Below are 25,979 nucleotides of genomic sequence, written 5' to 3' on the forward strand. Positions count from 1 at the left end.
GTGACTCGTTATGTGAACCATTTGTCCTTGTTCATTAGCCCTTGTGGCTCGTTGTGTTAAACAGTTGTACTTATTCATTAGTCCACGTGAATCGTTGTGTGAACCACTTGTCCTTGTTCATTAGTCCATGTGACTCGTTGTGTAAACCATTTATCCTTGTTCATTAGTCCTTGTGAGTCGTTGTGTTAAACAATTGTACTTGTTCATTAGTCCATCTGACTCGTTGTGTGAACCATTTCTCCTTGTTCATTAGTCCTTGTTACTCGTTGTGTAAACCATTTGTCCTTGTTCATTAATCCTTGTGAGTCGTTGTGTTAAACAATTGTACTTGTTCATTAGTCCATGTGACTCGTTGTGTGAACCATTTGTCCTTGTTCATTTGTCCTTGTGACTCGTTGTTTAAACCATTTGTCCTTGTTCATTAATCTATGAGCCGTTGTGTTAAACAATTGTACTTGTTCATTAGTCCATGTGACTCGTTGTGTGAACCATTTGTCCATGTGACTCTTTGTGTCAACCATTTCTCCTTGTTCATTAGTCCTTGTGACTCGTTGTGTGAACCACTTGTCCTTGTTCATTAGTCCTTGTGACTCGTTGTGTAAACCATTTGTCCTTGTTCATTAATCCTTGTGTTAAAATAATTGTATTTATTAATTAGTCCATGTGACGCGTTGTGTAAACCATTTGTCCTTGTTCATTAGTCCTTGTGACTCGTTGTGTTAAACAGTTGTACTTATTCATTAGTCCACGTGAATCGTTGTGTGAACCATTTGTCCTTGTTCGTTAGTCCTTGTGACTCGTTGTGAAAACCATTTGTCCTTGTTCATTAATCCTTTTGTTAAAATAATTGTACTTGTTAATTAGTCCATGTGACTCGTTGTGTGAACCAATTGTCCTTGTTCATTAGCCCTTGTGACTCGTTGTGTAAACCATTTGTCCTTGTTCATTAATCCTTGTGTTAAAATAATTGTATTTATTAATTAGTCCATGTGACGCGTTGTGTAAACCATTTGTCCTTGTTCATTAGTCCTTGTGACTCGTTGTGTTAAACAATTGTACTTATTCATTAGTCCACGTGAATCGTTGTGTGAACCATTTGTCCTTGTTCGTTAGTCCTTGTGACTCGTTGTGAAAACCATTTGTCCTTGTTCACTAATCCTTTTGTTAAAATAATTGTACTTGTTAATTAGTCCATGTGACTCGTTGTGTGAACCAATTGTCCTTGTTCATTAGCCCTTGTGACTCGTTGTGTGAACCATTTGTCCTTGTTTATTAATAAATGTGACTCGTTGTGTGAACCATTTGTCCTTGTTCATTAGTCCTTGTGACTCCTTGTGTTAAACAATTGTATTTATTCATTAGTCCACGTGAATCGTTGTGTGAACCACTTGTCCTTGTTCATTAGTCCATGTGACTCGTTGTGTAAACCATTTATCCTTGTTCATTAGTCCTTGTGAGTCGTTGTGTTAAATAATTGTACTTGTTCATTAGTCCATGTGACTCGTTGTGTCAACCATTTGTCCTTGTTCATTTGTCCTTGTGACTTGTTGTGTAAACCATTTGTCCTTATTCATTAATCCTTGTGAGTCGTTGTGTTAAACAATTGTACTTGTTCATTAGTCCGTGTGACTCGTTGTGTGAACCATTTGTCCTTGTTCATTTGTCCTTGTGACTCGTTGTTTAAACCATTTTTCCTTGTTCATTAATCCTTGTGACTCGTTGTGTTAAAACAATTGTACTTCTTCAATAGTCCATGTGACTCGTTGTGTGAATCATTTGTCCTTGTTCATTAGTCCTTTTGACTCGTTGCGTAAACCATTTATCCTTGTTCATTATTCCTTGTGACTCGTTGTGTTAAAACAATTGTAGTTGTTAATTAGTCCATGTGACTCGTTGTCTGAACCATTTGTCCTTGTTCATTAGTCCTTGTGTCTTGTTGTGCTAAACAATTGTACTTGTTCATTAGTCCATGTGACTCGTTATGTGAACCATTTGTCCTTGTTCGTTAGTCCTTGTCACTCGTTGGGTAAACCATTTGTCCTTGTTCATTAATCCTTGTGTTAAAACAATTGTACTTGTTAATTAGTCCATGTGACTCGTTATGTGAACCATTTGTCCTTGTTCATTAGTCCTTGTGACTCGTTGTGTTAAACAATTGTACTTATTCATTAGTCCACGTGAATCGTTGTGTGAACCACTTGTCCTTGTTCATTAGTCCATGTGACTCGTTGTGTAAACCATTTATCCTTGTTCATTAGTCCTTGTGAGTCGTTGTGTTAAACAATTGTACTTGTTCATTAGTCCATCTGACTCGTTGTGTGAACCATTTCTCCTTGTTCATTAGTCCTTGTTACTCGTTGTGTAAACCATTTGTCCTTGTTCATTAATCCTTGTGAGTCGTTGTGTTAAACAATTGTACTTGTTCATTAGTCTTTGTGACTCGTTGTGTGAACCATTTGTCCTTGTTCATTTGTCCTTGTGACTCGTTGTTTAAACCATTTGTCCTTGTTCATTAATCTATGAGCCGTTGTGTTAAACAATTGTACTTGTTCATTAGTCCATGTGACTCATTGTGTGAACCATTTGTCCTTGTTCATTAGTCCTTGTGACTCGTTGTGTAAACCATTTGTCCTTGTTCATTAATCCTTGTGTTAAAATAATTGTATTTATTTATTAGTCCATGTGACTCGTTGTGTGAACCATTTGTCCTTGTTCATTAGCCCTTGTGACTCGTTGTGTGAACCATTTGTCCTTGTTTATTAATAAATGTGACTCATTGTGTGAACCATTTGTCCTTGTTCATTAGTCCTTGTGACTCGTTGTGTTAAACAATTGTACTTATTCATTAGTCCACGTGAATCGTTGTGTGAACCACTTGTCCTTGTTCATTAGTCCATGTGACTCGTTGTGTAAACCATTTATCCTTGTTCATTAGTCCTTGTGAGTCATTGTGTTAAATAATTGTACTTGTTCATTAGTCCATGTGACTCGTTGTGTGAACCATTTGTCCTTGTGACTTGTTGTGTAAACCATTTGTCCTTGTTCATTAATCCTTGTGAGTCGTTGTGTTAAACAATTGTACTTGTTCATTAGTCCGTGTGACTCGTTGTGTGAACCATTTGTCCTTGTTCATTTGTCCTTGTGACTCTTTGTTTAAACCATTTCTCCTTGTTCATTGATCCTTGTGACTCGTTGTGTTAAAACAATTGTACTTCTTCAATAGTCCATGTGACTTGTTGTGTGAATCATTTGTCCTTGTTCATTAGTCCTTTTGACTCGTTGTGTGAACCATTTGTCCATGTTTATTAATAAATGTGACTCGTTGTGTGAACCATTTGTCCTTGTTCATTAGTCCTTCTGACTCCTTGTGTTAAACAATTGTATTTATTCATTAGTCCACGTGAATCGTTGTGTGAACCACTTGTCCTTGTTCATTAGTCCATGTGACTCGTTGTGTAAACCATTTATCCTTGTTCATTAGTCCTTGTGAGTCGTTGTGTTAAATAATTGTACTTGTTCATTAGTCCATGTGACTCGTTGTGTCAACCAATTGTCCTTGTTCATTAATCCTTGTGTTAAAACAATTGTACTTGTTAATTAGTCCATGTGACTCGTTATGTGAACCATTTGTCCTTGTTCATTAGCCCTTGTGGCTCGTTGTGTTAAACAGTTGTACTTATTCATTAGTCCACGTGAATCGTTGTGTGAACCACTTGTCCTTGTTCATTAGTCCATGTGACTCGTTGTGTAAACCATTTATCCTTGTTCATTAGTCCTTGTGAGTCGTTGTGTTAAACAATTGTACTTGTTCATTAGTCCATCTGACTCGTTGTGTGAACCATTTCTCCTTGTTCATTAGTCCTTGTTACTCGTTGTGTAAACCATTTGTCCTTGTTCATTAATCCTTGTGAGTCGTTGTGTTAAACAATTGTACTTGTTCATTAGTCCATGTGACTCGTTGTGTGAACCATTTGTCCTTGTTCATTTGTCCTTGTGACTCGTTGTTTAAACCATTTGTCCTTGTTCATTAATCTATGAGCCGTTGTGTTAAACAATTGTACTTGTTCATTAGTCCATGTGACTCGTTGTGTGAACCATTTGTCCATGTGACTCTTTGTGTCAACCATTTCTCCTTGTTCATTAGTCCTTGTGACTCGTTGTGTAAACCATTTGTCCTTGTTCATTAATCCTTGTGTTAAAATAATTGTATTTATTAATTAGTCCATGTGACGCGTTGTGTAAACCATTTGTCCTTGTTCATTAGTCCTTGTGACTCGTTGTGTTAAACAGTTGTACTTATTCATTAGTCCACGTGAATCGTTGTGTGAACCATTTGTCCTTGTTCGTTAGTCCTTGTGACTCGTTGTGAAAACCATTTGTCCTTGTTCATTAATCCTTTTGTTAAAATAATTGTACTTGTTAATTAGTCCATGTGACTCGTTGTGTGAACCAATTGTCCTTGTTCATTAGCCCTTGTGACTCGTTGTGTGAACCATTTGTCCTTGTTTATTAATAAATGTGACTCGTTGTGTGAACCATTTGTCCTTGTTCATTAGTCCTTGTGACTCCTTGTGTTAAACAATTGTATTTATTCATTAGTCCACGTGAATCGTTGTGTGAACCACTTGTCCTTGTTCATTAGTCCATGTGACTCGTTGTGTAAACCATTTATCCTTGTTCATTAGTCCTTGTGAGTCGTTGTGTTAAATAATTGTACTTGTTCATTAGTCCATGTGACTCGTTGTGTCAACCATTTGTCCTTGTTCATTTGTCCTTGTGACTTGTTGTGTAAACCATTTGTCCTTATTCATTAATCCTTGTGAGTCGTTGTGTTAAACAATTGTACTTGTTCATTAGTCCGTGTGACTCGTTGTGTGAACCATTTGTCCTTGTTCATTTGTCCTTGTGACTCGTTGTTTAAACCATTTTTCCTTGTTCATTAATCCTTGTGACTCGTTGTGTTAAAACAATTGTACTTCTTCAATAGTCCATGTGACTCGTTGTGTGAATCATTTGTCCTTGTTCATTAGTCCTTTTGACTCGTTGCGTAAACCATTTATCCTTCTTCATTATTCCTTGTGACTCGTTGTGTTAAAACAATTGTAGTTGTTAATTAGTCTATGTGACTCGTTGTCTGAACCATTTGTCCTTGTTCATTAGTCCTTGTGTCTTGTTGTGCTAAACAATTGTACTTGTTCATTAGTCCATGTGACTCGTTATGTGAACCATTTGTCCTTGTTCGTTAGTCCTTGTCACTCGTTGGGTAAACCATTTGTCCTTGTTCATTAATCCTTGTGTTAAAACAATTGTACTTGTTAATTAGTCCATGTGACTCGTTATGTGAACCATTTGTCCTTGTTCATTAGCCCTTGTGGCTCGTTGTGTTAAACAGTTGTACTTATTCATTAGTCCACGTGAATCGTTGTGTGAACCACTTGTCCTTGTTCATTAGTCCATGTGACTCGTTGTGTAAACCATTTATCCTTGTTCATTAGTCCTTGTGAGTCGTTGTGTTAAACAATTGTACTTGTTCTTTAGTCCATCTGACTCGTTGTGTGAACCATTTCTCCTTGTTCGATAGTCCTTGTTACTCGTTGTGTAAACCATTTGTCCTTGTTCATTAATCCTTGTGAGTCGTTGTGTTAAACAATTGTACTTGTTCATTAGTCCATGTGACTCGTTGTGTGAACCATTTGTCCTTGTTCATTTGTCCTTGTGACTCGTTGTTTAAACCATTTGTCCTTGTTCATTAATCTATGAGCCGTTGTGTTAAACAATTGTACTTGTTCATTAGTCCATGTGACTCGTTGTGTGAACCATTTGTCCATGTGACTCTTTGTGTCAACCATTTCTCCTTGTTCATTAGTCCTTGTGACTCGTTGTGTAAACCATTTGTCCTTGTTCATTAATCCTTGTGTTAAAATAATTGTATTTATTAATTAGTCCATGTGACGCGTTGTGTAAACCATTTGTCCTTGTTCATTAGTCCTTGTGACTCGTTGTGTTAAATAGTTGTACTTATTCATTAGTCCACGTGAATCGTTGTGTGAACCATTTGTCCTTGTTCGTTAGTCCTTGTGACTCGTTGTGAAAACCATTTGTCCTTGTTCATTAATCCTTTTGTTAAAATAATTGTACTTGTTAATTAGTCCATGTGACTCGTTGTGTGAACCATTTGTCCTTGTTCATTAGCCCTTGTGACTCGTTGTGTGAACCATTTCTCCTTGTTTATTAATAAATGTGACTCATTGTGTGAACCATTTGTCCTTGTTCATTAGTCCTTGTGACTCGTTGTGTTAAACAATTGTACTTATTCATTAGTCCACGTGAATCGTTGTGTGAACCACTTGTCCTTGTTCATTAGTCCATGTGACTCGTTGTGTAAACCATTTATCCTTGTTCATTAGTCCTTGTGAGTCATTGTGTTAAATAATTGTACTTGTTCATTAGTCCATGTGACTCGTTGTGTGAACCATTTGTCCTTGTTCATTTGTCCTTGTGACTCGTTGTTTAAACCATTTGTCCTTGTTCATTAATCTATGAGCCGTTGTGTTAAACAATTGTACTTGTTCATTAGTCCATGTGACTCATTGTGTGAACCATTTGTCCTTGTTCATTAGTCCTTGTGACTCGTTGTGTAAACCATTTGTCCTTGTTCATTAATCCTTGTGTTAAAATAATTGTATTTATTAATTAGTCCATGTGACTCGTTGTGTGAACCATTTGTCCTTGTTCATTAGCCCTTGTGACTCGTTGTGTGAACCATTTGTCCTTGTTTATTAATAAATGTGACTCATTGTGTGAACCATTTGTCCTTGTTCATTAGTCCTTGTGACTCGTTGTGTTAAACAATTGTACTTATTCATTAGTCCACGTGAATCGTTGTGTGAACCACTTGTCCTTGTTCATTAGTCCATGTGACTCGTTGTGTAAACCATTTATCCTTGTTCATTACTCCTTGTGAGTCATTGTGTTAAATAATTGTACTTGTTCATTAGTCCATGTGACTCGTTGTGTGAACCATTTGTCCTTGTGACTTGTTGTGTAAACCATTTGTCCTTGTTCATTAATCCTTGTGAGTCGTTGTGTTAAACAATTGTACTTGTTCATTAGTCCATCTGACTCGTTGTGTGAACCATTTCTCCTTGTTCATTAGTCCTTGTTACTCGTTGTGTAAACCATTTGTCCTTGTTCATTAATCCTTGTGAGTCGTTGTGTTAAACAATTGTACTTGTTCATTAGTCCATGTGACTCGTTGTGTGAACCATTTGTCCTTGTTCATTTGTCCTTGTGACTCGTTGTTTAAACCATTTGTCCTTGTTCATTAATCTATGAGCCGTTGTGTTAAACAATTGTACTTGTTCATTAGTCCATGTGACTCGTTGTGTGAACCATTTGTCCATGTGACTCTTTGTGTCAACCATTTCTCCTTGTTCATTAGTCCTTGTGACTCGTTGTGTAAACCATTTGTCCTTGTTCATTAATCCTTGTGTTAAAATAATTGTATTTATTAATTAGTCCATGTGACGCGTTGTGTAAACCATTTGTCCTTGTTCATTAGTCCTTGTGACTCGTTGTGTTAAACAGTTGTACTTATTCATTAGTCCACGTGAATCGTTGTGTGAACCATTTGTCCTTGTTCGTTAGTCCTTGTGACTCGTTGTGAAAACCATTTGTCCTTGTTCATTAATCCTTTTGTTAAAATAATTGTACTTGTTAATTAGTCCATGTGACTCGTTGTGTGAACCAATTGTCCTTGTTCATTAGCCCTTGTGACTCGTTGTGTGAACCATTTGTCCTTGTTTATTAATAAATGTGACTCGTTGTGTGAACCATTTGTCCTTGTTCATTAGTCCTTGTGACTCCTTGTGTTAAACAATTGTATTTATTCATTAGTCCACGTGAATCGTTGTGTGAACCACTTGTCCTTGTTCATTAGTCCATGTGACTCGTTGTGTAAACCATTTATCCTTGTTCATTAGTCCTTGTGAGTCGTTGTGTTAAATAATTGTACTTGTTCATTAGTCCATGTGACTCGTTGTGTCAACCATTTGTCCTTGTTCATTTGTCCTTGTGACTTGTTGTGTAAACCATTTGTCCTTATTCATTAATCCTTGTGAGTCGTTGTGTTAAACAATTGTACTTGTTCATTAGTCCGTGTGACTCGTTGTGTGAACCATTTGTCCTTGTTCATTTGTCCTTGTGACTCGTTGTTTAAACCATTTTTCCTTGTTCATTAATCCTTGTGACTCGTCGTGTTAAAACAATTGTACTTCTTCAATAGTCCATGTGACTCGTTGTGTGAATCATTTGTCCTTGTTCATTAGTCCTTTTGACTCGTTGCGTAAACCATTTATCCTTGTTCATTATTCCTTGTGACTCGTTGTGTTAAAACAATTGTAGTTGTTAATTAGTCCATGTGACTCGTTGTCTGAACCATTTGTCCTTGTTCATTAGTCCTTGTGTCTTGTTGTGCTAAACAATTGTACTTGTTCATTAGTCCATGTGACTCGTTATGTGAACCATTTGTCCTTGTTCGTTAGTCCTTGTCACTCGTTGGGTAAACCATTTGTCCTTGTTCATTAATCCTTGTGTTAAAACAATTGTACTTGTTAATTAGTCCATGTGACTCGTTATGTGAACCATTTGTCCTTGTTCATTAGCCCTTGTGGCTCGTTGTGTTAAACAGTTGTACTTATTCATTAGTCCACGTGAATCGTTGTGTGAACCACTTGTCCTTGTTCATTAGTCCATGTGACTCGTTGTGTAAACCATTTATCCTTGTTCATTAGTCCTTGTGAGTCGTTGTGTTAAACAATTGTACTTGTTCATTAGTCCATCTGACTCGTTGTGTGAACCATTTCTCCTTGTTCATTAGTCCTTGTTACTCGTTGTGTAAACCATTTGTCCTTGTTCATTAATCCTTGTGAGTCGTTGTGTTAAACAATTGTACTTGTTCATTAGTCCATGTGACTCGTTGTGTGAACCATTTGTCCTTGTTCATTTGTCCTTGTGACTCGTTGTTTAAACCATTTGTCCTTGTTCATTAATCTATGAGCCGTTGTGTTAAACAATTGTACTTGTTCATTAGTCCATGTGACTCGTTGTGTGAACCATTTGTCCATGTGACTCTTTGTGTCAACCATTTCTCCTTGTTCATTAGTCCTTGTGACTCGTTGTGTAAACCATTTGTCCTTGTTCATTAATCCTTGTGTTAAAATAATTGTATTTATTAATTAGTCCATGTGACGCGTTGTGTAAACCATTTGTCCTTGTTCATTAGTCCTTGTGACTCGTTGTGTTAAACAGTTGTACTTATTCATTAGTCCACGTGAATCGTTGTGTGAACCATTTGTCCTTGTTCGTTAGTCCTTGTGACTCGTTGTGAAAACCATTTGTCCTTGTTCATTAATCCTTTTGTTAAAATAATTGTACTTGTTAATTAGTCCATGTGACTCGTTGTGTGAACCATTTGTCCTTGTTCATTAGCCCTTGTGACTCGTTGTGTGAACCATTTCTCCTTGTTTATTAATAAATGTGACTCATTGTGTGAACCATTTGTCCTTGTTCATTAGTCCTTGTGACTCGTTGTGTTAAACAATTGTACTTATTCATTAGTCCACGTGAATCGTTGTGTGAACCACTTGTCCTTGTTCATTAGTCCATGTGACTCGTTGTGTAAACCATTTATCCTTGTTCATTAGTCCTTGTGAGTCATTGTGTTAAATAATTGTACTTGTTCATTAGTCCATGTGACTCGTTGTGTGAACCATTTGTCCTTGTTCATTTGTCCTTGTGACTCGTTGTTTAAACCATTTGTCCTTGTTCATTAATCTATGAGCCGTTGTGTTAAACAATTGTACTTGTTCATTAGTCCATGTGACTCATTGTGTGAACCATTTGTCCTTGTTCATTAGTCCTTGTGACTCGTTGTGTAAACCATTTGTCCTTGTTCATTAATCCTTGTGTTAAAATAATTGTATTTATTAATTAGTCCATGTGACTCGTTGTGTGAACCATTTGTCCTTGTTCATTAGCCCTTGTGACTCGTTGTGTGAACCATTTGTCCTTGTTTATTAATAAATGTGACTCATTGTGTGAACCATTTGTCCTTGTTCATTAGTCCTTGTGACTCGTTGTGTTAAACAATTGTACTTATTCATTAGTCCACGTGAATCGTTGTGTGAACCACTTGTCCTTGTTCATTAGTCCATGTGACTCGTTGTGTAAACCATTTATCCTTGTTCATTACTCCTTGTGAGTCATTGTGTTAAATAATTGTACTTGTTCATTAGTCCATGTGACTCGTTGTGTGAACCATTTGTCCTTGTGACTTGTTGTGTAAACCATTTGTCCTTGTTCATTAATCCTTGTGAGTCGTTGTGTTAAACAATTGTACTTGTTCATTAGTCCGTGTGACTCGTTGTGTGAACCATTTGTCCTTGTTCATTTGTCCTTGTGACTCTTTGTTTAAACCATTTCTCCTTGTTCATTGATCCTTGTGACTCGTTGTGTTAAAACAATTGTACTTCTTCAATAGTCCATGTGACTTGTTGTGTGAATCATTTGTCCTTGTTCATTAGTCCTTTTGACTCGTTGTGTGAACCATTTGTCCATGTTTATTAATAAATGTGACTCGTTGTGTGAACCATTTGTCCTTGTTCATTAGTCCTTGTGACTCGTTGTGTGAACCATTTGTCCATGTGACTCTTTGTGTCAACCATTTCTCCTTGTTCATTAGTCCTTGTGACTCGTTGTGTAAACCATTTGTCCTTGTTCATTAATCCTTGTGTTAAAATAATTGTATTTATTAATTAGTCCATGTGACGCGTTGTGTAAACCATTTGTCCTTGTTCATTAGTCCTTGTGACTCGTTGTGTTAAACAGTTGTACTTATTCATTAGTCCACGTGAATCGTTGTGTGAACCATTTGTCCTTGTTCGTTAGTCCTTGTGACTCGTTGTGAAAACCATTTGTCCTTGTTCATTAATCCTTTTGTTAAAATAATTGTACTTGTTAATTAGTCCATGTGACTCGTTGTGTGAACCAATTGTCCTTGTTCATTAGCCCTTGTGACTCGTTGTGTGAACCATTTGTCCTTGTTTATTAATAAATGTGACTCGTTGTGTGAACCATTTGTCCTTGTTCATTAGTCCTTGTGACTCCTTGTGTTAAACAATTGTATTTATTCATTAGTCCACGTGAATCGTTGTGTGAACCACTTGTCCTTGTTCATTAGTCCATGTGACTCGTTGTGTAAACCATTTATCCTTGTTCATTAGTCCTTGTGAGTCGTTGTGTTAAATAATTGTACTTGTTCATTAGTCCATGTGACTCGTTGTGTCAACCATTTGTCCTTGTTCATTTGTCCTTGTGACTTGTTGTGTAAACCATTTGTCCTTATTCATTAATCCTTGTGAGTCGTTGTGTTAAACAATTGTACTTGTTCATTAGTCCGTGTGACTCGTTGTGTGAACCATTTGTCCTTGTTCATTTGTCCTTGTGACTCGTTGTTTAAACCATTTTTCCTTGTTCATTAATCCTTGTGACTCGTCGTGTTAAAACAATTGTACTTCTTCAATAGTCCATGTGACTCGTTGTGTGAATCATTTGTCCTTGTTCATTAGTCCTTTTGACTCGTTGCGTAAACCATTTATCCTTGTTCATTATTCCTTGTGACTCGTTGTGTTAAAACAATTGTAGTTGTTAATTAGTCCATGTGACTCGTTGTCCGAACCATTTGTCCTTGTTCATTAGTCCTTGTGTCTTGTTGTGCTAAACAATTGTACTTGTTCATTAGTCCATGTGACTCGTTATGTGAACCATTTGTCCTTGTTCGTTAGTCCTTGTCACTCGTTGGGTAAACCATTTGTCCTTGTTCATTAATCCTTGTGTTAAAACAATTGTACTTGTTAATTAGTCCATGTGACTCGTTATGTGAACCATTTGTCCTTGTTCATTAGCCCTTGTGGCTCGTTGTGTTAAACAGTTGTACTTATTCATTAGTCCACGTGAATCGTTGTGTGAACCACTTGTCCTTGTTCATTAGTCCATGTGACTCGTTGTGTAAACCATTTATCCTTGTTCATTAGTCCTTGTGAGTCGTTGTGTTAAACAATTGTACTTGTTCATTAGTCCATCTGACTCGTTGTGTGAACCATTTCTCCTTGTTCATTAGTCCTTGTTACTCGTTGTGTAAACCATTTGTCCTTGTTCATTAATCCTTGTGAGTCGTTGTGTTAAACAATTGTACTTGTTCATTAGTCCATGTGACTCGTTGTGTGAACCATTTGTCCTTGTTCATTTGTCCTTGTGACTCGTTGTTTAAACCATTTGTCCTTGTTCATTAATCTATGAGCCGTTGTGTTAAACAATTGTACTTGTTCATTAGTCCATGTGACTCGTTGTGTGAACCATTTGTCCATGTGACTCTTTGTGTCAACCATTTCTCCTTGTTCATTAGTCCTTGTGACTCGTTGTGTAAACCATTTGTCCTTGTTCATTAATCCTTGTGTTAAAATAATTGTATTTATTAATTAGTCCATGTGACGCGTTGTGTAAACCATTTGTCCTTGTTCATTAGTCCTTGTGACTCGTTGTGTTAAACAGTTGTACTTATTCATTAGTCCACGTGAATCGTTGTGTGAACCATTTGTCCTTGTTCGTTAGTCCTTGTGACTCGTTGTGAAAACCATTTGTCCTTGTTCATTAATCCTTTTGTTAAAATAATTGTACTTGTTAATTAGTCCATGTGACTCGTTGTGTGAACCATTTGTCCTTGTTCATTAGCCCTTGTGACTCGTTGTGTGAACCATTTCTCCTTGTTTATTAATAAATGTGACTCATTGTGTGAACCATTTGTCCTTGTTCATTAGTCCTTGTGACTCGTTGTGTTAAACAATTGTACTTATTCATTAGTCCACGTGAATCGTTGTGTGAACCACTTGTCCTTGTTCATTAGTCCATGTGACTCGTTGTGTAAACCATTTATCCTTGTTCATTAGTCCTTGTGAGTCATTGTGTTAAATAATTGTACTTGTTCATTAGTCCATGTGACTCGTTGTGTGAACCATTTGTCCTTGTTCATTTGTCCTTGTGACTCGTTGTTTAAACCATTTGTCCTTGTTCATTAATCTATGAGCCGTTGTGTTAAACAATTGTACTGGTTCATTAGTCCATGTGACTCATTGTGTGAACCATTTGTCCTTGTTCATTAGTCCTTGTGACTCGTTGTGTAAACCATTTGTCCTTGTTCATTAATCCTTGTGTTAAAATAATTGTATTTATTAATTAGTCCATGTGACTCGTTGTGTGAACCATTTGTCCTTGTTCATTAGCCCTTGTGACTCGTTGTGTGAACCATTTGTCCTTGTTTATTAATAAATGTGACTCATTGTGTGAACCATTTGTCCTTGTTCATTAGTCCTTGTGACTCGTTGTGTTAAACAATTGTACTTATTCATTAGTCCACGTGAATCGTTGTGTGAACCACTTGTCCTTGTTCATTAGTCCATGTGACTCGTTGTGTAAACCATTTATCCTTGTTCATTACTCCTTGTGAGTCATTGTGTTAAATAATTGTACTTGTTCATTAGTCCATGTGACTCGTTGTGTGAACCATTTGTCCTTGTGACTTGTTGTGTAAACCATTTGTCCTTGTTCATTAATCCTTGTGAGTCGTTGTGTTAAACAATTGTACTTGTTCATTAGTCCGTGTGACTCGTTGTGTGAACCATTTGTCCTTGTTCATTTGTCCTTGTGACTCTTTGTTTAAACCATTTCTCCTTGTTCATTGATCCTTGTGACTCGTTGTGTTAAAACAATTGTACTTCTTCAATAGTCCATGTGACTTGTTGTGTGAATCATTTGTCCTTGTTCATTAGTCCTTTTGACTCGTTGTGTGAACCATTTGTCCATGTTTATTAATAAATGTGACTCGTTGTGTGAACCATTTGTCCTTGTTCATTAGTCCTTGTGACTCCTTGTGTTAAACAATTGTATTTATTCATTAGTCCACGTGAATCGTTGTGTGAACCACTTGTCCTTGTTCATTAGTCCATGTGACTCGTTGTGTAAACCATTTATCCTTGTTCATTAGTCCTTGTGAGTCGTTGTGTTAAATAATTGTACTTGTTTATTAGTCCATGTGACTCGTTGTGTCAACCATTTGTCCTTGTTCATTTGTCCTTGTGACTTGTTGTGTAAACCATTTGTCCTTATTCATTAATCCTTGTGAGTCGTTGTGTTAAACAATTGTACTTGTTCATTAGTCCGTGTGACTCGTTGTGTGAACCATTTGTCCTTGTTCATTTGTCCTTGTGACTCGTTGTTTAAACCATTTCTCCTTGTTCATTAATCCTTGTGACTCGTTGTGTTAAAACAATTGTACTTCTTCAATAGTCCATGTGACTCGTTGTGTGAATCATTTGTCCTTGTTCATTAGTCCTTTTGACTCGTTGTGTAAACCATTTATCCTTGTTCATTATTTCTTGTGACTCGTTGTGTTAAAACAATTGTACTTGTTAATTAGTCCATGTGACTCGTTGTCTGAACCATTTGTCCTTGTTCATTAGTCCTTGTGTCTTGTTGTGCTAAACAATTGTACTTGTTCATTAGTCCATGTGACTCGTTATGTGAACCATTTGTCCTTGTTCGTTAGTCCTTGTCACTCGTTGGGTAAACCATTTGTCCTTGTTCATTAATCCTTGTGTTAAAACAATTGTACTTGTTAATTAGTCCATGTGACTCGTTATGTGAACCATTTGTCCTTGTTCATTAGCCCTTGTGGCTCGTTGTGTTAAACAGTTGTACTTATTCATTAGTCCACGTGAATCGTTGTGTGAACCACTTGTCCTTGTTCATTAGTCCATGTGACTCGTTGTGTAAACCATTTATCCTTGTTCATTAGTCCTTGTGAGTCGTTGTGTTAAACAATTGTACTTGTTCATTAGTCCATCTGACTCGTTGTGTGAACCATTTCTCCTTGTTCATTAGTCCTTGTTACTCGTTGTGTAAACCATTTGTCCTTGTTCATTAATCCTTGTGAGTCGTTGTGTTAAACAATTGTACTTGTTCATTAGTCCATGTGACTCGTTGTGTGAACCATTTGTCCTTGTTCATTTGTCCTTGTGACTCGTTGTTTAAACCATTTGTCCTTGTTCATTAATCTATGAGCCGTTGTGTTAAACAATTGTACTTGTTCATTAGTCCATGTGACTCGTTGTGTGAACCATTTGTCCATGTGACTCTTTGTGTCAACCATTTCTCCTTGTTCATTAGTCCTTGTGACTCGTTGTGTAAACCATTTGTCCTTGTTCATTAATCCTTGTGTTAAAATAATTGTATTTATTAATTAGTCCATGTGACGCGTTGTGTAAACCATTTGTCCTTGTTCATTAGTCCTTGTGACTCGTTGTGTTAAACAGTTGTACTTATTCATTAGTCCACGTGAATCGTTGTGTGAACCATTTGTCCTTGTTCATTAGCCCTTGTGACTCGTTGTGTGAACCATTTGTCCTTGTTTATTAATAAATGTGACTCATTGTCTGAACCATTTGTCCTTGTTCATTAGTCCTTGTGTCTTGTTGTGCTAAACAATTGTACTTGTTCATTAGTCCATGTGACTCGTTATGTGAACCATTTGTCCTTGTTCGTTAGTCCTTGTCACTCGTTGGGTAAACCATTTGTCCTTGTTCATTAATCCTTGTGTTAAAATAATTGTATTTATTAATTAGTCCATGTGACTCGTTGTGTGAACCATTTGTCCTTGTTCATTAGCCCTTGTGACTCGTTGTGTGAACCATTTGTCCTTGTTTATTAATAAATGTGACTCATTGTGTGAACCATTTGTCCTTGTTCATTAGTCCTTGTGACTCGTTGTGTTAAACAATTGTACTTATTCATTAGTCCACGTGAATCGTTGTGTGAACCACTTGTCCTTGTTCATTAGTCCATGTGACTCGTTGTGTAAACCATTTATCCTTGTTCATTACTCCTTGTGAGTCATTGTGTTAAATAATTGTACTTGTTCATTAGTCCATGTGACTCGTTGTGTGAACCATTTGTCCTTGTGACTTGTTGTGTAAACCATTTGTCCTTGTTCATTAATCCTTGTGAGTCGTTGTGTTAAACAATTGTACTTGTTCATTAGTCCGTGTGACTCGTTGTGTGAACCATTTGTCCTTGTTCATTTGTCCTTGTGACTCTTTGTTTAAACCATTTCTCCTTGTTCATTGATCCTTGTGACTCGTTGTGTTAAAACAATTGTACTTCTTCAATAGTCCATGTGACTTGTTGTGTGAATCATTTGTCCTTGTTCATTAGTCCTTTTGACTCGTTGTGTGAACCATTTGTCCATGTTTATTAATAAATGTGACTCGTTGTGTGAACCATTTGTCCTTGTTCATTAGTCCTTGTGACTCCTTGTGTTAAACAATTGTATTTATTCATTAGTCCACGTGAATCGTTGTGTGAACCACTTGTCCTTGTTCATTAGTCCATGTGACTCGTTGTGTAAACCATTTATCCTTGTTCATTAGTCCTTGTGAGTCGTTGTGTTAAATAATTGTACTTGTTTATTAGTCCATGTGACTCGTTGTGTCAACCATTTGTCCTTGTTCATTTGTCCTTGTGACTTGTTGTGTAAACCATTTGTCCTTATTCATTAATCCTTGTGAGTCGTTGTGTTAAACAATTGTACTTGTTCATTAGTCCGTGTGACTCGTTGTGTGAACCATTTGTCCTTGTTCATTTGTCCTTGTGACTCGTTGTTTAAACCATTTCTCCTTGTTCATTAATCCTTGTGACTCGTTGTGTTAAAACAATTGTACTTCTTCAATAGTCCATGTGACTCGTTGTGTGAATCATTTGTCCTTGTTCATTAGTCCTTTTGACTCGTTGTGTAAACCATTTATCCTTGTTCATTATTTCTTGTGACTCGTTGTGTTAAAACAATTGTACTTGTTAATTAGTCCATGTGACTCGTTATCCGAACCATTTGTCCTTGTTCATTAGTCCTTGTGTCTTGTTGTGCTAAACAATTGTACTTGTTCATTAGTCCATGTGACTCGTTATGTGAACCATTTGTCCTTGTTCGTTAGTCCTTGTCACTCGTTGGGTAAACCATTTGTCCTTGTTCATTAATCCTTGTGTTAAAACAATTGTACTTGTTAATTAGTCCATGTGACTCGTTATGTGAACCATTTGTCCTTGTTCATTAGCCCTTGTGGCTCGTTGTGTTAAACAACATGTACTTATTCATTAGTCCACGTGAATCGTTGTGTGAACCACTTGTCCTTGTTCATTAGTCCATGTGACTCGTTGTGTAAACCATTTATCCTTGTTCATTAGTCCTTGTGAGTCGTTGTGTTAAACAATTGTACTTGTTCATTAGTCCATCTGACTCGTTGTGTGAACCATTTCTCCTTGTTCATTAGTCCTTGTTACTCGTTGTGTAAACCATTTGTCCTTGTTCATTAATCCTTGTGAGTCGTTGTGTTAAACAATTGTACTTGTTCATTAGTCCATGTGACTCGTTGTGTGAACCATTTGTCCTTGTTCATTTGTCCTTGTGACTCGTTGTTTAAACCATTTGTCCTTGTTCATTAATCTATGAGCCGTTGTGTTAAACAATTGTACTTGTTCATTAGTCCATGTGACTCGTTGTGTGAACCATTTGTCCATGTGACTCTTTGTGTCAACCATTTCTCCTTGTTCATTAGTCCTTGTGACTCGTTGTGTAAACCATTTGTCCTTGTTCATTAATCCTTGTGTTAAAATAATTGTATTTATTAATTAGTCCATGTGACGCGTTGTGTAAACCATTTGTCCTTGTTCATTAGTCCTTGTGACTCGTTGTGTTAAACAGTTGTACTTATTCATTAGTCCACGTGAATCGTTGTGTGAACCATTTGTCCTTGTTCGTTAGTCCTTGTGACTCGTTGTGAAAACCATTTGTCCTTGTTCATTAATCCTTTTGTTAAAATAATTGTACTTGTTAATTAGTCCATGTGACTCGTTGTGTGAACCAATTGTCCTTGTTCATTAGCCCTTGTGACTCGTTGTGTGAACCATTTGTCCTTGTTTATTAATAAATGTGACTCGTTGTGTGAACCATTTGTCCTTGTTCATTAGTCCTTGTGACTCCTTGTGTTAAACAATTGTATTTATTCATTAGTCCACGTGAATCGTTGTGTGAACCACTTGTCCTTGTTCATTAGTCCATGTGACTCGTTGTGTAAACCATTTATCCTTGTTCATTAGTCCTTGTGAGTCGTTGTGTTAAATAATTGTACTTGTTCATTAGTCCATGTGACTCGTTGTGTCAACCATTTGTCCTTGTTCATTTGTCCTTGTGACTTGTTGTGTAAACCATTTGTCCTTATTCATTAATCCTTGTGAGTCGTTGTGTTAAACAATTGTACTTGTTCATTAGTCCGTGTGACTCGTTGTGTGAACCATTTGTCCTTGTTCATTTGTCCTTGTGACTCGTTGTTTAAACCATTTTTCCTTGTTCATTAATCCTTGTGACTCGTTGTGTTAAAACAATTGTACTTCTTCAATAGTCCATGTGACTCGTTGTGTGAATCATTTGTCCTTGTTCATTATTCCTTTTGACTCGTTGCGTAAACCATTTATCCTTGTTCATTATTCCTTGTGACTCGTTGTGTTAAAACAATTGTAGTTGTTAATTAGTCCATGTGACTCGTTGTCTGAACCATTTGTCCTTGTTCATTAGTCCTTGTGTCTTGTTGTGCTAAACAATTGTACTTGTTCATTAGTCCATGTGACTCGTTATGTGAACCATTTGTCCTTGTTCGTTAGTCCTTGTCACTCGTTGGGTAAACCATTTGTCCTTGTTCATTAATCCTTGTGTTAAAACAATTGTACTTGTTAATTAGTCCATGTGACTCGTTATGTGAACCATTTGTCCTTGTTCATTAGCCCTTGTGGCTCGTTGTGTTAAACAGTTGTACTTATTCATTTGTCCACGTGAATCGTTGTGTGAACCACTTGTCCTTGTTCATTAGTCCATGTGACTCGTTGTGTAAACCATTTATCCTTGTTCATTAGTCCTTGTGAGTCGTTGTGTTAAACAATTGTACTTGTTCATTAGTCCATCTGACTCGTTGTGTGAACCATTTCTCCTTGTTCATTAGTCCTTGTTACTCGTTGTGTAAACCATTTGTCCTTGTTCATTAATCCTTGTGAGTCGTTGTGTTAAACAATTGTACTTGTTCATTAGTCCATGTGACTCGTTGTGTGAACCATTTGTCCTTGTTCATTTGTCCTTGTGACTCGTTGTTTAAACCATTTGTCCTTGTTCATTAATCTATGAGCCGTTGTGTTAAACAATTGTACTTGTTCATTAGTCCATGTGACTCGTTGTGTGAACCATTTGTCCATGTGACTCTTTGTGTCAACCATTTCTCCTTGTTCATTAGTCCTTGTGACTCGTTGTGTAAACCATTTGTCCTTGTTCATTAATCCTTGTGTTAAAATAATTGTATTTATTAATTAGTCCATGTGACGCGTTGTGTAAACCATTTGTCCTTGTTCATTAGTCCTTGTGACTCGTTGTGTTAAACAGTTGTACTTATTCATTAGTCCACGTGAATCGTTGTGTGAACCATTTGTCCTTGTTCGTTAGTCCTTGTGACTCGTTGTGAAAACCATTTGTCCTTGTTCATTAATCCTTTTGTTAAAATAATTGTACTTGTTCATTAGCCCTTGTGACTCGTTGTGTGAACCATTTCTCCTTGTTTATTAATAAATGTGACTCATTGTGTGAACCATTTGTCCTTGTTCATTAGTCCTTGTGACTCGTTGTGTTAAACAATTGTACTTATTCATTAGTCCACGTGAATCGTTGTGTGAACCACTTGTCCTTGTTCATTAGTCCATGTGACTCGTTGTGTAAACCATTTATCCTTGTTCATTAGTCCTTGTGAGTCATTGTGTTAAATAATTGTACTTGTTCATTAGTCCATGTGACTCGTTGTGTGAACCATTTGTCCTTGTTCATTTGTCCTTGTGACTCGTTGTTTAAACCATTTGTCCTTGTTCATTAATCTATGAGCCGTTGTGTTAAACAATTGTACTTGTTCATTAGTCCATGTGACTCATTGTGTGAACCATTTGTCCTTGTTCATTAGTCCTTGTGACTCGTTGTGTAAACCATTTGTCCTTGTTCATTAATCCTTGTGTTAAAATAATTGTATTTATTAATTAGTCCATGTGACTCGTTGTGTGAACCATTTGTCCTTGTTCATTAGCCCTTGTGACTCGTTGTGTGAACCATTTTTCCTTGTTTATATATAAATGTGACTCATTGTGTGAACCATTTGTCCTTGTTCATTAGTCCTTGTGACTCGTTGTGTTAAACAATTGTACTTATTCATTAGTCCACGTGAATCGTTGTGTGAACCACTTGTCCTTGTTCATTAGTCCATGTGACTCGTTGTGTAAACCATTTATCCTTGTTCATTACTCCTTGTGAGTCATTGTGTTAAATAATTGTACTTGTTCATTAGTCCATGTGACTCGTTGTGTGAACCATTTGTCCTTGTGACTTGTTGTGTAAACCATTTGTCCTTGTTCATTAATCCTTGTGAGTCGTTGTGTTAAACAATTGTACTTGTTCATTAGTCCGTGTGACTCGTTGTGTGAACCATTTGTCCTTGTTCATTTGTCCTTGTGACTCTTTGTTTAAACCATTTCTCCTTGTTCATTGATCCTTGTGACTCGTTGTGTTAAAACAATTGTACTTCTTCAATAGTCCATGTGACTTGTTGTGTGAATCATTTGTCCTTGTTCATTAGTCCTTTTGACTCGTTGTGTGAACCATTTGTCCATGTTTATTAATAAATGTGACTCGTTGTGTGAACCATTTGTCCTTGTTCATTAGTCCTTGTGACTCCTTGTGTTAAACAATTGTATTTATTCATTAGTCCACGTGAATCGTTGTGTGAACCACTTGTCCTTGTTCATTAGTCCATGTGACTCGTTGTGTAAACCATTTATCCTTGTTCATTAGTCCTTGTGAGTCGTTGTGTTAAATAATTGTACTTGTTCATTAGTCCATGTGACTCGTTGTGTCAACCATTTGTCCTTGTTCATTTGTCCTTGTGACTTGTTGTGTAAACCATTTGTCCTTATTCATTAATCCTTGTGAGTCGTTGTGTTAAACAATTGTACTTGTTCATTAGTCCGTGTGACTCGTTGTGTGAACCATTTGTCCTTGTTCATTTGTCCTTGTGACTCGTTGTTTAAACCCTTTCTCCTTGTTCATTAATCCTTATGACTCGTTGTGTTAAAACAATTGTACTTCTTCAATAGTCCATGTGACTCGTTGTGTGAATCATTTGTCCTTGTTCATTAGTCCTTTTGACTCGTTGTGTAAACCATTTATCCTTGTTCATTATTCCTTGTGACTCGTTGTGTTAAAACAATTGTACTTGTTAATTAGTCCATGTGACTCGTTGTCTGAACCATTTGTCCTTGTTCATTAGTCCTTGTGTCTTGTTGTGCTAAACAATTGTACTTGTTCATTAGTCCATGTGACTCGTTATGTGAACCATTTGTCCTTGTTCGTTAGTCCTTGTCACTCGTTGGGTAAACCATTTGTCCTTGTTCATTAATCCTTGTGTTAAAACAATTGTACTTGTTAATTAGTCCATGTGACTCGTTATGTGAACGATTTGTCCTTGTTCATTAGCCCTTGTGGCTCGTTGTGTTAAACAGTTGTACTTATTCATTAGTCCACGTGAATCGTTGTGTGAACCACTTGTCCTTGTTCATTAGTCCATGTGACTCGTTGTGTAAACCATTTATCCTTGTTCATTAGTCCTTGTGAGTCGTTGTGTTAAACAATTGTACTTGTTCATTAGTCCATCTGACTCGTTGTGTGAACCATTTCTCCTTGTTCATTAGTCCTTGTTACTCGTTGTGTAAACCATTTGTCCTTGTTCATTAATCCTTGTGAGTCGTTGTGTTAAACAATTGTACTTGTTCATTAGTCTTTGTGACTCGTTGTGTGAACCATTTGTCCTTGTTCATTTGTCCTTGTGACTCGTTGTTTAAACCATTTGTCCTTGTTCATTAATCTATGAGCCATTGTGTTAAACAATTGTACTTGTTCATTAGTCCATGTGACTCATTGTGTGAACCATTTGTCCTTGTTCATTAGTCCTTGTGACTCGTTGTGTAAACCATTTGTCCTTGTTCATTAATCCTTGTGTTAAAATAATTGTATTTATTTATTAGTCCATGTGACTCGTTGTGTGAACCATTTGTCCTTGTTCATTAGCCCTTGTGACTCGTTGTGTGAACCATTTGTCCTTGTTTATTAATAAATGTGACTCATTGTGTGAACCATTTGTCTTTGTTCATTAGTCCTTGTGACTCGTTGTGTTAAACAATTGTACTTATTCATTAGTCCACGTGAATCGTTGTGTGAACCATTTGTCCTTGTTCATTAGTCCTTGTGACTCGTTGTGTTAAACAGTTGTACTTATTCATTAGTCCACGTGAATCGTTGTGTGAACCATTTGTCCTTGTTCGTTAGTCCTTGTGACTCGTTGTAAAAACCATTTGTCCTTGTTCATTAATCCTTTTGTTAAAATAATTGTACTTGTTAATTAGTCCATGTGACTCGTTGTGTGAACCATTTGTCCTTGTTCATTAGCCCTTGTGACTCGTTGTGTGAACCATTTGTCCTTGTTTATTAATAAATGTGACTCATTGTGTGAACCATTTGTCCTTGTTCATTAGTCCTTGTGACTCGTTGTGTTAAACAATTGTACTTATTCATTAGTCCACGTGAATCGTTGTGTGAACCACTTGTCCTTGTTCATTAGTCCATGTGACTCGTTGTGTAAACCATTTATCCTTGTTCATTAGTCCTTGTGAGTCATTGTGTTAAATAATTGTACTTGTTCATTAGTCCATGTGACTCGTTGTGTGAACCATTTGTCCTTGTGACTTGTTGTGTAAACCATTTGTCCTTGTTCATTAATCCTTGTGAGTCGTTGTGTTAAACAATTGTACTTGTTCATTAGTCCGTGTGACTCGTTGTGTGAACCATTTGTCCTTGTTCATTAGTCCTTGTGACTCGTTGTGTTAAACAGTTGTACTTATTCATTAGTCCACGTGAATCGTTGTGTGAACCATTTGTCCTTGTTCGTTAGTCCTTGTGACTCGTTGTGAAAACCATTTGTCCTTGTTCATTAATCCTTTTGTTAAAATAATTGTACTTGTTAATTAGTCCATGTGACTCTTTGTGTGAACCATTTGTCCTTGTTCATTAGCCCTTGTGACTCGTTGTGTGAACCATTTGTCCTTGTTTATTAATAAATGTGACTCATTGTGTGAACCATTTGTCCTTGTTCATTATTCCTTGTGACTCGTTGTGTTAAACAATTGTACTTATTCATTAGTCCACGTGAATCGTTGTGTGAACCACTTGTCCTTGTTCATTAGTCCATGTGACTCGTTGTGTAAACCATTTATCCTTGTTCATTAGTCATTGTGAGTCACTGTGTTAAATAATTGTACTTGTTCATTAGTCCATGTGACTCGTCGTGTGAACCATTTGTCCTTGTTCATTTGTCCTTGTGACTCGTTGTTTAAACCATTTGTCCTTGTTCATTAATCTATGAAACGTTGTGTTAAACAATTGTACTTGTTCATTAGTCCATGTGACTCATTGTGTGAACCATTTGTCCTTGTTCATTAGTCCTTGTGACTCGTTGTGTAAACCATTTGTCCTTGTTCATTAATCCTTGTGTTAAAATAATTGTATTTATTAATTAGTCCATGTGACTCGTTGTGTGAACCATTTGTCCTTGTTCATTAGCCCTTGTGACTCGTTGTGTGAACCATTTGTCCTTGTTTATTAATAAATGTGACTCATTGTGTGAACCATTTGTCCTTGTTCATTAGTCCTTGTGACTCGTTGTGTTAAACAATTGTACTTATTCATTAGTCCACGTGAATCGTTGTGTGAACCACTTGTCCTTGTTCATTAGTCCATGTGACTCGTTGTGTAAACCATTTATCCTTGTTCATTAGTCCTTGTGAGTCATTGTGTTAAATAATTGTACTTGTTCATTAGTCCATGTGACTCGTTGTGTGAACCATTTGTCCTTGTGACTTGTTGTGTAAACCATTTGTCCTTGTTCATTAATCCTTGTGAGTCGTTGTGTTAAACAATTGTACTTGTTCATTAGTCCGTGTGACTCGTTGTGTGAACCATTTGTCCTTGTTCATTTGTCCTTGTGACTCTTTGTTTAAACCATTTCTCCTTGTTCATTGATCCTTGTGACTCGTTGTGTTATAACAATTGTACTTCTTCAATAGTCCATGTGACTTGTTGTGTGAATCATTTGTCCTTGTTCATTAGTCCTTTTGACTCGTTGTGTGAACCATTTGTCCATGTTTATTAATAAATGTGACTCGTTGTGTGAACCATTTGTCCTTGTTCATTAGTCCTTGTGACTCCTTGTGTTAAACAATTGTATTTATTCATAAGTCCACGTGAATCGTTGTGTGAACCACTTGTCCTTGTTCATTAGTCCATGTGACTCGTTGTGTAAACCATTTATCCTTGTTCATTAGTCCTTGTGAGTCGTTGTGTTAAATAATTGTACTTGTTCATTAGTCCATGTGACTCGTTGTGTCAACCATTTGTCCTTGTTCATTTGTCCTTGTGACTTGTTGTGTAAACCATTTGTCCTTATTCATTAATCCTTGTGAGTCGTTGTGTTAAACAATTGTACTTGTTCATTAGTCCGTGTGACTCGTTGTGTGAACCATTTGTCCTTGTTCATTTGTCCTTGTGACTCGTTGTTTAAACCATTTCTCCTTGTTCATTAATCCTTGTGACTCGTTGTGTTAAAACAATTGTACTTCTTCAATAGTCCATGTGACTCGTTGTGTGAATCATTTGTCCTTGTTCATTAGTCCTTTTGACTCGTTGTGTAAACCATTTATCCTTGTTCATTATTCCTTGTGACTCGTTGTGTTAAAACAATTGTACTTGTTAATTAGTCCATGTGACTCGTTGTCTGAACCATTTGTCCTTGTTCATTAGTCCTTGTGTCTTGTTGTGCTAAACAATTGTACTTGTTCATTAGTCCATGTGACTCGTTATGTGAACCATTTGTCCTTGTTCGTTAGTCCTTGCCACTCGTTGGGTAAACCATTTGTCCTTGTTCATTAATCCTTGTGTTAAAACAATTGTACTTGTTAATTAGTCCATGTGACTCGTTATGTGAACCATTTGTCCTTGTTCATTAGCCCTTGTGGCTCGTTGTGTTAAACAGTTGTACTTATTCATTAGTCCACGTGAATCGTTGTGTAAACCACTTGTCGTTGTTCATTAGTCCATGTGACTCGTTGTGTAAACCATTTATCCTTGTTCATTAGTCCTTGTGAGTCATTGTGTTAAATAATTGTACTTGTTCATTAGTCCATGTGACTCGTTGTGTGAACCATTTGTCCTTGTGACTTGTTGTGTAAACCATTTGTCCTTGTTCATTAATCCTTGTGAGTCGTTGTGTTAAACAATTGTACTTGTTCATTAGTCCGTGTGACTCGTTGTGTGAACCATTTGTCCTTGTTCATTAGTCCTTGTGACTCGTTGTGTTAAACAGTTGTACTTATTCATTAGTCCACGTGAATCGTTGTGTGAACCATTTGTCCTTGTTCGTTAGTCCTTGTGACTCGTTGTGAAAACCATTTGTCCTTGTTCATTAATCCTTTTGTTAAAATAATTGTACTTGTTAATTAGTCCATGTGACTCGTTGTGTGAACCATTTGTCCTTGTTCATTAGCCCTTGTGACTCGTTGTGTGAACCATTTGTCCTTGTTTATTAATAAATGTGACTCATTGTGTGAACCATTTGTCCTTGTTCATTAGTCCTTGTGACTCGTTGTGTTAAACAATTGTACTTATTCATTAGTCCACGTGAATCGTTGTG

The sequence above is a fragment of the Silene latifolia genome, chromosome 9 (genome assembly GCF_048544455.1).
Source record: "Silene latifolia isolate original U9 population chromosome 9, ASM4854445v1, whole genome shotgun sequence".
Taxonomy (NCBI): Eukaryota; Viridiplantae; Streptophyta; class Magnoliopsida; order Caryophyllales; family Caryophyllaceae; genus Silene; species Silene latifolia.